This window comes from Drosophila santomea, chromosome X (assembly GCF_016746245.2).
Source record: "Drosophila santomea strain STO CAGO 1482 chromosome X, Prin_Dsan_1.1, whole genome shotgun sequence".
Taxonomy (NCBI): domain Eukaryota; kingdom Metazoa; phylum Arthropoda; class Insecta; order Diptera; family Drosophilidae; genus Drosophila; species Drosophila santomea.
The window spans coordinates 5,711,351-5,726,148 of NC_053021.2; the positions used below are offsets into that span (position 1 = coordinate 5,711,351).

The following is a 14,798-nucleotide window of genomic DNA, read 5'->3' on the forward strand; positions in this document are numbered from 1 at the left end:
GTGGCACTTGTGGGGTTGCCGCCTTAGGGTTGCCTGCACGGGCTCAAGTTTTTGGCAGCGCTTAAGAACTTAACACACAATGCCAAAATGTGCAAGCAACATAAGGAGGCGGGGGAGGAGCTGCCACGCCCCCTGGCACAGCACACGCAAAAGTTTGCAGTAGTCACCGCTTTGGTCCCCAAACCATTCCCCTCCCCTCCCCACACAAACATTTTCAACCCCCGCTTTAACCCACTGAAGCCCCACCACTGGTGACAAAGCTGGCAGCGTCGTGTGTTGTAGGAAATGAGCCAAATTATGGCAAATTGTTGGCAAAAGTATTTAAAATGAGTTTATTTTCGAAATAAAAACTTCTGGTTGCGAGCTTGTGGGCGGAACTTTTGCGGGCACTGGAGCGGGCTGCCACCACCGCTAGGTGGCGCACGCCAATGATGGCACTGGCGAACGGGCAAACTCGCATGAGACAATTAAAATGCCATTAGACAAGCAACTGCATAAATGAGTGAATCAGTCGAGCGACCGACCCGGGGCTAAATTTTCGAGTCGACTTCCGATGAATCCGGATCCGGGCCCGGGCATACTGAACTGAACCCGAGCTCATCCAAATTAATGGCCAACGGAGCGTGGAAGCTGTCGGAAAGCGATCCCCCTAAATCATCGCTGAATCACTCGCAAATTAAGTGCGAATGGCGACGGACTGTTGCAAGTTGCACTTGCAGTCTGTTTTATTTATGAAATTCCGAAAAACAGAAAACAAAAGAAACATCATGCTCAGTTGTCTATTCATTCTATTAAGTTTTAGCTCACATTTCCAGATGCTTCAACTTGTTCGCCCTTAAGACATCACTCAACTGCCCAATTACTTTTAAATATCCGCAGCCACACAGCGAAGCCGAAGACAACTCGATGACAAACCCTCCACTTAGGGGTTGTCTTGGTGGCCAACGACATCCCCCTAAATCCCGATCCCGATCCCGATTCCAAATCCAGAAACAGAAACTGCAGACCACACAATTATGACTTGTCTTTGGCCGACCTTAGCTGTAAAACAAAAATGTTGAAAAGCATAACAACAGAATGTAAATCCTTTCTATTGAAATGTTACATTCGTGGGCGGTCAGGGGATCAGAGGGGCTCAAGGGGGATCAGGGGGGCTGCTGTGGGAGTGGCTCGTCAGCAGATTTTCCCTGTTTGCTGGCTGTTAAGTTATTGTTACTGGTGCCAACTGGCTTAGCGACTCGACTTCGTCTTTTGGATGGGTGACACCATCTCCCATCTACTACTAACCACCACCCAGTTTGCAGCCCTCTTCATGTCGGAATCCTCGTGCCCAGAATCCCCTTTGCATAGTCGGTACTCCTCTGTTGAAAGTGTGTGTAGTACATGGTGAGAAATTAGTTGCGAATGTTTCTGAATAGCCGCTTTAGTTAAACCGGAGTTACGTGCTGATTTTAAAGCTTTCACTCAGATGCCTTTAATGGATTTGATTTCATCCATTAAGTATAGATCACAAATTGCCTGCTAGTATGCAATCATATTATTCACTGTTGTCCAATTTCCCTCAGTGCACCATTCACATTTTCCATTTTGTATCTCCTGGAAAACTCTACATCCCCCCCTTTCCCCCACCAAACGAATGTGTCTGTGTGTGTATGTCAACTGGCTTAAAGTTGTGCGTGGATTTGTTTGCTAATTCCATGCCAAGGCATTAGCATAAAATTGTGCACATAAAACGCCACTTCAGCTGGCACTTCCACTTGCTCATCATCTTGTTCTTGGGACTTGCTTCATCATCCTCAGTGTTTGCCAAATCTCATTTGCAGCTCATCAACAGGTGCAGTCCAAAAAAAGCACAAAATGAAACCAAATCGCGAACAGCGAAATTGGACAGCAAACAACAAAAGGAGAGCAATGGAGAACAAAAAGTCGTAATGGACATGGCAAATGCTCTTCAAACGAAAATAAATGAAAATATTAAGGATTCTGGTAACATTCTAATTGATGTCTGTCTAGTTGGCTTCAACTAAAAACCCGTTTAGAGGAATATGTAAATTGAATTAAACAAAAAACCAGCTAACGACTTTGGTGTGTCACATTTGATGCTTAGTTTCTGAGCGACTCCTGAGGTGATAGAGTATCGGACAGCTCAAAGCAATGAGGCAAAGTGGCAAAGACAAACGAAATGAAAGTGATAGAGCGAGCAAAGAACGCCATGTCCAGGATGCTAAGTATACACTGAGCTTTTAAGGAATGCACATCTTTTGCGTAATAAAGTTTACAGGGCAAAGTCTGTAGTTATGAAGAAAGAAACTATTTAGCTAAAATGCACTAATAAGCTTTATTATTTAGTTTAATTTTGGACTTTTATAGGTCTTTAACAGAAGAGATCAAACCTGACAAGTAAACACTATGTGGATTACCTAAAGTGCCTGCAGTTATCCTGTGAGACATTGACAGGCATCCTTATGTCCCGCAAATATAATCCACGTATTTTAATAGTGCCGTGTACTGTAGCTCTGCCCCCAAGAATATTTTTTTCGAGCGAAATGCTGAATAAACAGAGCTGTCAGCTTGGACAATCCTTGGAGCCATTTCGGCGAGTGTTTGCCTGCGCCTAGCGATTGCGTCTTTGTCTCCGCATCCTGGCAAGTTCTTTCCCCCACTCCCTGTTTCCCTCGCCAGCGCTCTTATTCTCCGGCTGGTAACAAAAACCCAGCGTGAGATAGTTAATTTGTTTTCACTTCAGCAACAAGAATATCATCCACAATCCCCTGGCTGCCCGGCCCCTCTTACCCCTCCTTCACCACACTTTCACCCCGCTTTCACCACCCTTTTGGCCCCTTTCTCTGTCACTTTCTTTGGCCCTTAGCCGCTCACCACTTTTGGCTCATTTATTTTCAGTTTGACGCCTGAGCGCTGCTTATTTGCACAACAATACACAGTAGAAAGAGTGCCGAAGAGGGGGCTACAAAGTGAAGAGTGCACTGGAAAAAATTGTTTTAAGCAGCGCTGTAAATGTACCTGGAAATTTCAACTCAACTGCTTCAGACCGTTATTTTGTCTATTTAGCTAACGCATGGATCGGTTCTATTTAGGTATAACAAAATAACAAGCTTTAGCTCAGATTTTTGTGGCACTGCATCTACATCGGCAGCGAGGGGAGGCTGAGAAGTAGCCGCTGTCAAACTTATCAAATGGCGACGCGAAGTAAAAAGAAAGAATTGCACAAATGAAGACAACACAAGGGTGTAGTCCAGAGGGGGCGGGGATGACGGGGGCGTTTCCGACAGGCAGTTGACAATTGCGAAAAAATAAAGAAGTAGCAAGGATGAGCAGCAGGATGGGAGGATGGCAGGATGGCAGGATGTGGGGCAGGATAAGGAGCAGGATCCCGAGAAGTAACAGAGAGATTGTCACAAAGCAAAATTAAAAACGCAAAAACAAAGGGGGTTCCTCTTGTGCAGGTGAGGGGTGCAGGAGTGCTGAAGGGTGAGGGGCGCGTCCTGAGAAATGTGGAGCAAGTGGCTGCAAAGTTTTATGGCAACACCAAAAGGAGGCCTTCGTCCTGTCCAGTCGCAAAATTGTCACCCGTTTCTGTCACGGCTGCAAAATGTTTCAATTTGCCATTTTATCCCAGCGACAATTGTTGTTTTGTCTTGCCTTGTCTTGTTTTTGGGGGTGGTGGGTGCGGCTGGAACTCACTGACATATTTTAATTAAATTGTGTGCCGACTTGAACGCCTCGCGAATGATTCCCTCTCCCCTCCCGAAAATCATCAGCACTTTATGAGAGGGATTTATTTTTGAATGCGGCCGTAAGCAGGGCGCTGATAAAAATAAGTTATAGTAGATTAAGCGACCCGACGAGGGTGGCAAGTTGATGGCTTGGATGCAAATCGAGCACAGAACAGATCTAAATTTAAGTTGGAAGTGATGACTTAGGCGCAACATCACCTGATTATTTTAAAGAAAATTGCATTTAATAGACACAAAGTAAATGGCTTTTAGGGCATGACATAGATAGATGTGAAAATTCAATATTTTTGGATTTTTCGGAACCACCGCATTCAAATGTTCCTCTTAACTTCAGTAACTTACATTTTTGACTTACATTTGAATTTATGCTCTGCGTTTTGATCTGCATTTCCCTCTGTTTTGCCACTGCCTGTTTATCCAGCCATTGTGCTCTTAAGTACAGTGCGCGCCATTGTTATCATGCTTTCCGTACTTAGCCCGTTCTCTCCCTTTTCCTATTTTCCAGATATCCTGGGCATTTTCAACAGCAAGAGCGGCACCTTTTCCCTCGGACTCTACCTCTGGTACTTTCCATTGTTTAAAAGTACACGTCAAGAGAATTCTCAAACTTTCAGAGTGAGTACACCATAAAACTATTGATATGATCTTCAAATTTGTTGATATAATTTGCATACTTAGAAATGATAAACTACATAATTCCAATTCAAGTAATTTCACAAAATGAACATCATTTTATAACGCCTATTTTAAAACTAGAAGTATTTTTTCCGCGTGTGGGCATGCTAAGATCAATGAGATAAAACATATTTTATTATGTACACAGCAAAACAAAGGGGCGGCACCAATTGCAATGGACCCACCGACCCGACCAAAAACCAAATATTAGAAGAATTATGATAGGTCCGTCCTCAGCTCCGTATTTTCGCCCGCCATTCCCGATTACAGCGCCAACTCTCGATATTAATTATGCACTGGCATTCAGTGCCGAATTCGCACTATGCAAACATTTTGCCACTTTTGGCAAACGAACAATTAAAAGGCCAACATTTTCAGCACTGGAGAGCTGGCTGTGCTATTAAATTTGTTGGCTTTTGTGATTATTTGATGGCCACGGCAGTGTAATAAACAGCTCCCACTACAATCGATTGCATTTGCCAGTTTTTTTAAACTTTAAACCACGCCCACCAGTGCGAAAATGCAAGGAAATAATGACCAAATGGAATAGAATGGAAAAGCCATCTAAGGACGTATAACAATTTTCCTTGTGGCAATGTTGGCGTTGGTGTTATGTATAATTAAACAAACTTATCTTTATTTTTATTAATTTATTTCGTATTTTCCCACATTTTTTTGTGCTTTGAGGGGATTCCTGATACTTTCAGTGAAATGGGGAGGAGAAATGTAGTCCGTAGCGAAATAATGAATAAGGAAAAGAAAGCTATCGGCGACAAAGTGAGCCAAGTTAAGATAAATAAACAATGAAAGACAGACACAAAAAAGCCGAAATGATTTTCTAAGTAAGTGCAAATTGCGTTTTAATTAAAAATGTAAAAATAAAATACACAAGCAGGCAAAAACAACACTGCAAGAAAATAATGAAAATACAACAAGATACGAAATAAAATAAGCAAAAAAAAGGAAAGGAAAATGAGAATAAAAATAATTAAAATTGGGAAAAGTAAGTTGGAGATGTTTCCCGCTTTTCCGGCTGTATTGGTGACAGCTGCTTTCCCACACCACACCACCCCTCTCCCCCTCTCCATCAGCCAACCATTTTCCCCACAGTTTTCGCGCCTTTCCACGCTACGTGCCAAAGTATTAACTCACTCTAAGCTCGCAAAACGCGTAAATGTCACAATTCCATTTATTTTTCGTATTTATATTTTCTTCGACTGGCCGCACTGTCCCGCCCCACCCATCGAATGGGCGGCCCATTTTCCGCTTCTGCGGCACTTTTCCTGCCTCTCTATCATTGTACCGCCTTATCAGCATACCACATCCCCAGTGTAAGCTCTCGATTGGCCTGTGAAAAATTATTTGACAAACAGTTTTCCGCACGCGTTTTCCTCGACGCTTTTCCAACATTTTCCTCGCTTTTCCCTTTTGGGGCAACATCTTCGCTCTTTTTTTCCGCAGGGCTAAGGCATAAAAATGCAAACTTTTTAATTGGGTTTTTGTGTGATCGCATTTGGCTAAGGCTTGTGTTATGGGCGTTAGGGAATTTTCCGAGGGCCGGGAAATTCAGGTTCGTCGCGAGCCCGTGGCAGAAGGGGGTTCATTGAATTGGTAAGTCCGCGGGCCCGAAAATCCCCGTTGATGGCAGCCATTTGACGTCGCCAACTGGTGTGCTCGAAATTTTAAGCCGCTTAGCTTGACCAAAACTTCCTCACACCCCAAAAAACACGGTCCACACCCCTTGTTCACCCCTCGCGAAAAGAGAAAAAAACTAGAAACGATGACCAAATTAAAGGCAACACGCTTGGGGCGAAAATTAGGCAGGCTCAGCTTAAATTTTTTAACAGTTTTGTGAACTGTTCATTAAAGTCAGTGTTCGCGAAAATGTTTATATTTTCCCCGTAATATAAATATAAAGCTTTTCAACCGAAACTGGAACCAAATTCGCTGAGCAGAAGCGGAAAAATCTCTATACTTCAAAAAATGCATTTCGTGCAACATAAACAGTTCGAAATATAAGTCATACCGGGTGAATCCAGTTGGTGAATCCCCAGGATGGATGTACTCATCCTCTTTGTGGACTGTCATAAAAGCAATTGAACTATGTATTTATTGATTAAGCAATTAGTTGAAATTACACTAATCACACAAACGATACATCTCCACGCGGCTGGTGTCCATGTATGGTGGTGTTAGTTTTGGCTGTGACTGTGACTTAGTGTGACTCCACTAACCCACTGCCAATCGCACCACTCGCATTTGCACCACTCGCCCTGCCTTTTCGGTGGTTGCGGCCCTGTGCAAACATACGCAATATCCACACAGCGAGCGGGGAGATAGCCATGTGGGATAGCCATGGCACTCCACTCTGCACTCTCCACTCTAACATATATGGCCATGGCTATAGCTATATAGCCATGTGCTATTTATGCCTGGCACACAGCACAAACACCAGACTAACAGACTAAAACCAGAGACCGTCGCAGGGCGGCAAATAACTTACTCGGAGTCCACATTTTTTCAGGCAGCGAATAACAAATGGTTTATGAGCTGGTTTAGCATATGCTCTATAGAGAGGGCCTTCCCTAGAAGTAGTGGTCACTAACCTTAAACTGGCTTCGGTTTTCTATTGTGCTTACCTTACCTTACATGAATCAAAATTAACAACTTAATTTGTTGAAGGTATAAATGGTATAAAACACAATGGTAAATAGTTGAAATATTCTACATACGAGTACTATATGCATATAAAGGTAAACGAATTGTATATCTACGCATGAACAAGAACTTTTTATGCTAATTAGATCTGACGATCATTCCAACTCCTATATTGTTTGCTGACTGTGTTGCGACGTTAATAATAGAGCATCCCGAATCCGTTTTAGCCAAGATCGTTGGCTGATTTCCTTGTTTGCATTCGCTTTGTCGGCTTTAACTGGCGGCGCTTTAATTGCTGCCGGCGGGGAGAAATGGCTTGGGATGGGCATGACTGCCAGGGGCGGCGGCGGATGGGGAGGATGGAAATGGATATGGACATGGAGACGGAGACGGAGCCGGAGATGGAGATGGGACGAGAGGGGTCGAAAGCAGCAGGATACCGGCGAAAGCCATGCCAAGGAATCGACTGACTCCCATGGCAGCGAATTCTCTTTTGCCTTTGGCTCGCATGTGTTGCCATGAATTTGGCCGTTTAACATCTATCGCCTCGGGTTGGGGCGACAGGGGTTAACGGGGTGAAGGGGGCAGAAGGGGGAAGGGGCAGCAGCAGCAGCAGCAGCAGCAGTAGCAGATCAATATATATGTCCAGCAATTTTGCACATTTTCCACTGCGTGTCACCTGTGCAGCCCAGATAAATGGCCAAGAACTAGGAAACGACATTGAGCATACTTAACCCGCCCAAGTAATACACGCTTATTTTATAATTGGGCAAATAGATGGAAAAGTATCAAATTTTATCATACGCTAACTGAGTCAAATAATTATGAATTGGCATTTATTAAATGTAAATCAATACAAATTATTTATGATTACTTTTACTGCTGGCAGTGTTAAAAGTATATTCTACGTTATGTATATATATTCGACCTCCAGACTCTCAGTGGGTTAATAGTTTTTTTTTTGGAATGAGACGGGGCGAAGGAGGCCCCCATGGCTGCCGCAAAGTTTCGCAGCCAGCGGCGATTTGTCGATTTATGTGTTGTGAATTGAAATGCAGCCAAGAAAATGCTCCAGTGCAAAAGCCCAACCAAAGGGCGGAGAGGCGGAAGTGGCAAAGTGGTAAGGTGGCAAAGGGGGCGGCACCGCTGGTGTGTCACCTGCTAAGCCAGTGTTCTCCTGGGTTATTAGGAAGTGCCCCCACCACGTCCGAAAATCCCCCAATCGATCTATCTCCCAGCGCTTGTTTTATTATCTCCTAAAACAAAAAAGAGATAAAAATTGGGAAAACAAAAAGAAAACAAGACGAGTGAGTGAGAAAATGGCAAAGCGCTGAAGCGTTAGCGACACTGTTGACCGTCAGACCCGAGCACCGTCATGGGTGGGGGTTCCAGGGGTCGAATGGGTCCAGGGGGTGCAGGGGGCGCCCATGACCCCAGCTGGTCCGCTGGCTGTCCAACTTGTCGCTGCGATGATTAATGGCCAGCAAACTGATAAATCAACTTTGTCGCTGTTGCTGTCACTGCACAAACACGCCGCAAAATGCTGCGCCCCACCAATCCACTGCGAGAAATATTGCGTTTGCATCAGAAAATCAGAATTCGACTTTTGTCGTTTGCGCAATATTCTTTTTTAACCCTGAAGGCTACAACAAAAAGTATACGTAATTTAATATTGGCATAAATATTGCATTTTTTCAGTGTACAAGCGCACACGATGGGCTTTCAAGGGGAAGGGCGAGAAGGGGGCTTCTTTTGGTGTGCCCCACATTCCTTGCATCGTTCCCGGCCAGAATTTCGATTCGTTTCAATTCGTTGCGGCTCACTTGAGTTTTAGCTAATGTTCGATATGGCCACGCCCTCGGCATGCCGCCTCCCCCGTCGGTAACCTCCTGTTTTTTCCGAACCCCGGGCGGCAGGAACGGAACACAAGCGGCATAGCGACATATGCAAACATGACCATTTCGAACGTCGTCCTGCTCCGATGCCCCTGCCCCCCTAGGTCACTCCTTTATTTCGTCCTTGGACGGTGACGTTCCCAAAAATTCGATTCTCGATTGTTCATTGTCTACCGGAAATTATTTTGCAGCTAAGCAAAGAATAAAACCGGAGCTGAGCCGAGTAACGAACGTTAAATGCCCTTTTATTAAAAATAAACGTGAAATGATTCACTTAATTGCCAAGATGCCAATATGTTTGGGGTCTCTTATCTTATGAATAACGCAGCATCGCATTGCAAATTCTTAAAATCCAGGTCCACTTTTCCTCCATCGAATTGCGATTTTAATGCAACTCTCCGCCGACTTTTATGGCCATGTTCATTCGCATCGGTAATCCTTTGTGCCATTTCCAGGACCTCGCATTGGCATTCATTGCATTTCGCCATTTGGCTCATTAGACACATTTCGTTGGCAATTAAGTAAATAATTTGCAAGCCGCAAAACGTTGCAGTGGCTCGTCTGCGGTCCTCCCTTCCCACCGCCACCGTCCAGCCCCCTTTCCCTTCCTCACCACAAGCCACGCCCCTGCTCACTGCCGCCCACGGACGCCCTCTTCAGCGGTCGCGACCTGTCCCGTTTATTATGTCGTATGGGTCAGCGGAGGGGAATCCACTGCGGTCGCCGCCTGTGGTAATTTATGTTACTGCACCGAGTAAATGCCGCCAAAGCACAACTCACGCGGCACTGATAAAAAAAAAGGCTTGGATTGCAGCAACATTCATTTCTCTGAGGCAGCAAAGTAATAACGATCGTTATCATTGGTAATTCGCTTCACAAAGCGGCCATTCTTTTAGTTATGTGACCTTTCTAACTAAAGATATAATTAAAAAACCTTAGAAAATATAGAATTTCATTGAAAAGTCGTGAAAATTGTTTTGTGTTTTTTTGCGTTTTTTTGTGTTTCTGTGTTTTTTGCGACTATAAATGTCAGTATTTTGATCAGAAAATTAGAAATATTGGTCCGAATATGGAATGTTATACCTCGTTGAGTTCGTAATTAAATTTCCAATCAAACTGTGTTTTAAAAAAGAACATATTTTTTTTCACATTTTTTGCAATTTTTGATGATGTTACCCCTTACAAAAAATGCAAAAATTTGACCAAAAATTTTTTTAACAGAGTTGGTCAAAAAGTGGTTTGGTTGGTTAGTTTTGTTAATTAGAAGTACAAGAGTGTAATTATTTTAACTTTTTGACCATTTTTAGCCAAGTTATACGGAAAATACCAATCATAAATATTGAAATTTTGGAAAAAATCGATTTTCTGTTCTTTTGCGTAAATAATTATCAGAATTTTGATCACAGCATTCGAAATAGGGGTCTAAATATGGAATGCTATAACTCGTTGAATTCGTAATAAAATTCCCTATCAAACTGTGTTTTCAAAAAAAAATTCTATTTTTTTCACATTTTTTTCAATTTTTAATGATGTACCCCTTACAAAAAATGCGAAAATTTGGCCAAAAATTATTTTAACAGAGTTGGTCAAAAAATGGTTTGGCTGATTAGTATTGGTAATTAAGAGTAAAGAACTGTAGTTCTTTTAGCTTTCTGACCATTTTTAGCCAAGTTATACGGAAAATACCAATCGTAAATATTAAAATTTTGACAAAAATCGTTTTTTCAGGCCTCGTATTTGAAATCCGGAAATACTCCAAAGTTCTCCCAGCTAAATGTACATAATCTTGGTAAATTTCTTTATTATTCGTTCGTAATTTTCCCAATTCGCAAATATATTTTATAATTTGTATAGTTTTTCCCAGTGCCTACGCACACAAACACACCGTATTCACTCAGCCAGACACACTCACACAAGCACACACTAAATTCCCTGTTTGTATTTGCGCTTTTGTTGTTCTGTTTGCCAATTGATTTGGAAATCGCAGCAACAACAATCACAGCGGCCACGTGGCCTTCTAATACATTGCGCTGAATGCCTGCTGAATGCTCCCCACCTGGCACGCCCCCAACCCCAACCCCAACGCCCCCGTCGTCCATGGCCGGTGCTTTTTCGCACGCACTGTTTGCCTGCCCCTAAAAGTATGCAGCTCGCATATTTAAATTCTCTCTAAGCTCTCGACTTTGGCGCGTTGCGCTTGGCTCAGAAATTTTTGGGGAGGCAGCAGGAACTCATTGAACCATCCGCCCGACGTGCTGATTGAATTTCATGGAAGTCCAGGGATTTTATATTGAAGTTCTTCAAGTTTCGCGCGGGAATTGAAAGTTTAGGGTTTAAGCCCAAGTGCAATGACTGGAATTGCGATACGTTGATGTCAGATGTAATGATGACTGGGTAACGGCGAGGTAGATTTACGAGAATGTGATACGCGGTTTTACCTAATTGTGTAAAATAATAGAGTAGGTTTTCCCATCGGCCCCGTTGGCAACGTTGTAATATATTCGCTGGAGCTGATATTTTGCCGGCTGAAATCAAGAGCAGCACAAAATTGGAAATCAAATTCCATCCATGTCACGCCGTCATTATCATTATCCCCCAATCACCGGAATCAAAGGTGTCCTTCTGCTATGCCATCATTCATCCAACTAATCTCGCAGCCAGGACTTTGAAAGGAAGAGATGGGTGGAATCCGATAGGCCCGCTGCGATTCTATAACTCTGATATGCCCAACAGTGATGCTCACCGATGGGAACTGTGCCGGGCACAGTATACAAAAGGATTCTATTCTGGGAATGATATACATGCGTGTGATTCTGTATATAAGACCCCCCAAAAAAAAGGGTTTTATTTCTAATGCACTATTATTAAACATGTCAGCCCTGAGAAATTGCGTTAGGCGCGATGCCAGCAATTGGACACATCCCCACACCGGCCGTCTGGTCAAGGACAATGGACAAAATGCGATGCAGACGCTTTTCCCCCATTTTCCGACCGGCTTTCTTCTTGCCTATCACAGTGGCCCTATTTTTCCATTTCCCATATTCCATGTACCGTTCGGCGTGTCCGAGCGTGGCTCCTCCGTTATGAGGATGTCGGCGTCCCATCATCGTTGGTCCTTGTTTCTGCTACTTGTTTATGCATGTCATTGTTTGCATGCAAATGCCGAGCAGCCGCAGCCTATGTGCGCCTGGACTTTTCCCCCAAAAACACCAAACACCCACACCCCACCCACAACAGTCTGCAATTCCTTTAAAGACTTAAAGCCAATCGCCGACAACAATGTCCTCGCCAGAAGCGAGCTGTAGCGAGTAGGTGGTAGGGACATTAGGAGTGGGCAGGAGTCGTTTGAAACAGGATGTGGCTGCCTTGGACCTCGGCTGCCATTTTAATTGAATTATGGCGGCGGAGGCGACTTCAAAGCAGCCCCGACAGTCTGATAAGAACAAAAGTATGCTCGCCGCATGGAATTTCCCTTCGTTAGACGGGGATACGAGGAGCAAAGAGCAGGACACGGGGAAAGCAGCAAACGATGGGGTGGGTGGGTGTTGGTGGTTGCGTCTTTCAAATTATAAAACACCGACACAGTGTGGCCAGAGGCGAGTTTAAAGCCAAGTTCCTGGGGGGATACTTTAGCCCTTGATGAAATCGTGCAACATTTCTGGTCATATCACTTTTCTGCCATTGCCCATTGCCCATTAACCATTTTCAGTTTCTCGCCAAAAGCAAAGATTTCGTCATTATATAGTCACAAAGCTCATTATTCTTGAGATCTTGCAGCATTAATTTCGACCCACAGTGATATCGCCCTTTTTCTCATTTTTGTTTTTCTTGTTCTTGTTGTTTTTTTTTTCTTGCCAGTCTGGCGTTGCATTTCAGGCGTGTTTGGCTACGTGCGAAACTCGAGACTGGGTTTTCGAGCTGGGACCTGTTGCAGAATCCTCCGACAGTTCGCAGCCCGCGGCTAGCGGGCCAGGAAAATGCAGTTCAGGGTGGCAAATAGATGTGGATGGATGGAGTAGGAGGTGGCAAGGAGGCAAGGAGGCAAGAGCGCTGTCCGGGCAAAGTGCAGGAGGTGGGTCGCGGGGGACGCACCGCAAATTATGCCAAGAAACTTGTTAAACTTATTAAAACGAAACCTCAGCGTTAAGTTGCCAAGTGCAAATACACATGCTGAGACACTGAGATTCTTGGTGGGGGCATGCAGGGCGCACGCCACGCCCACTGCTTATTTCTGGATGAAAATCAGGCGGTGAGGGGGAAAACTGGTGGGCGAACGAAATGCCAGCGAGCGGTAAGCAAGTGGGCGGGTAGCATTACATGTGTGTAGGCGTGGCCCGGGAATGATATATGCGTTGGCACATGCTTTATATACACACATACACATATAAACGCCTTATGTATGCATATATGTAGACATATGAATGTGCGTAAGCACTAAGCATGTGTGACAATTAAAACCGACGGCTAAGGGAGAGAACAAGCGACAAGTTGCGGGTTGGCAGCTTCATTGCAGCAGGAGCTATCATTTACTTGCTAGTCACAACAACAACAACAACAACTATAACACCATAGCCCATAGCAGCAACAAAATCCTTGTTGCAAAACAAAACCAACAAGAGGAAGAACACTAACAGATACACCAACACTTTCAACAACAACTTTCAACAGCAACAAATGCAGCAGCGAGCTGCAACAACAGTTACAACAATAGCTTTAAGAAGAACTACAACAAGAATACACCAGCAACAACAACCACTAGCAAATACAATTGAAGGCAACGAAGTTTTTGAGGCGAACTTTTCCGCAAGTTAAAATCTCAGTCATGTCGTAAATATCGAAGTAGACACTCAAAGAACAACGCTCACCCACCGTGTTTTGGTGGTCCTGAAATCCCCCCCGCCCCACCCTCTCCACCTTTTGCTCACACCCCTCTTCAGAGGCCCCCATCTTGTCAGGATTCTTCAAGTTGAGTTTTATGAGGGAACCAAACAAAATAGACTGAAAACAAAGCGAATTGAGACAGATGAGAGGAGACGAGAGAGGATGAGATGAGAGGAGATGCCAAGATTCGCCGTATTTCTCCGGCTCTTCTCTTTCTACTCATTTAGCCCCCTCTACCCCTCTCTTTCTAGGCGAAGTTCATTTGCAGCGCAAGAGTACGAACAAGAAGAATAATTAGCCATGAGATAAAAGTCAAGCGGGAATTTAATGAAACTCCTTAGCAAGTAAACGAATGAAATCTGAGAGCGATCTGTGAAGACAGCGAACGAAGAAAATTATACGAATGCAATTGTTGTGAATTAAATGGGTTTCATGTACATAAATACAAAATCGGTTGAAAATGTTTGAAACACACACGTTATAATACATTTTTTAGCAACAGCTTTGTGCGCATCTTAAAAAACCGACCCAAACTAATTATTGTTGTCATAAGCAAATTATGCAAGTAATGAAAATGACTGCCAAGTTCCGTAGTTTACAGAAATCGTGTAAGTGTCTAAAGCCAAAGCAAAAGCACTAATTTTCTGATGCCTGCCGGCCAAAAAGCAAAACTTCTTTCTAATGATTTAACCCGAAATTAATTTTCTTTGGCTCGGGGCATTTCTCTCGTTTGTGGACCACAACGAAGTTGGCCAAAGTTTGTGGTCCACCGAAAATGTGTCGCAAATTTTCGTTAAAAAAAAAAATCAAGAGAAAGAGAAAAGAAAACTAAAAATTTGAAATTGAATGGCAATCAGGAGTGCAAACTTGAAACAATTTATCATTCAGATCGGTTTTTGGGGGCCAGTATCTTCGTATCTTTGTGCTCCCTTGG

The 14,798-nt window shown here is 43.7% G+C and overlaps 1 long non-coding RNA gene across 2 annotated transcripts in view; it reads right to left on the reverse strand.

The window, feature by feature from the left end:
• The window catches only part of LOC120456553, a 163,472-nt gene that overhangs the window by 1,342 nt on the left and 147,332 nt on the right, over window positions 1-14,798 (reverse strand). The window lies entirely within an intron of this gene.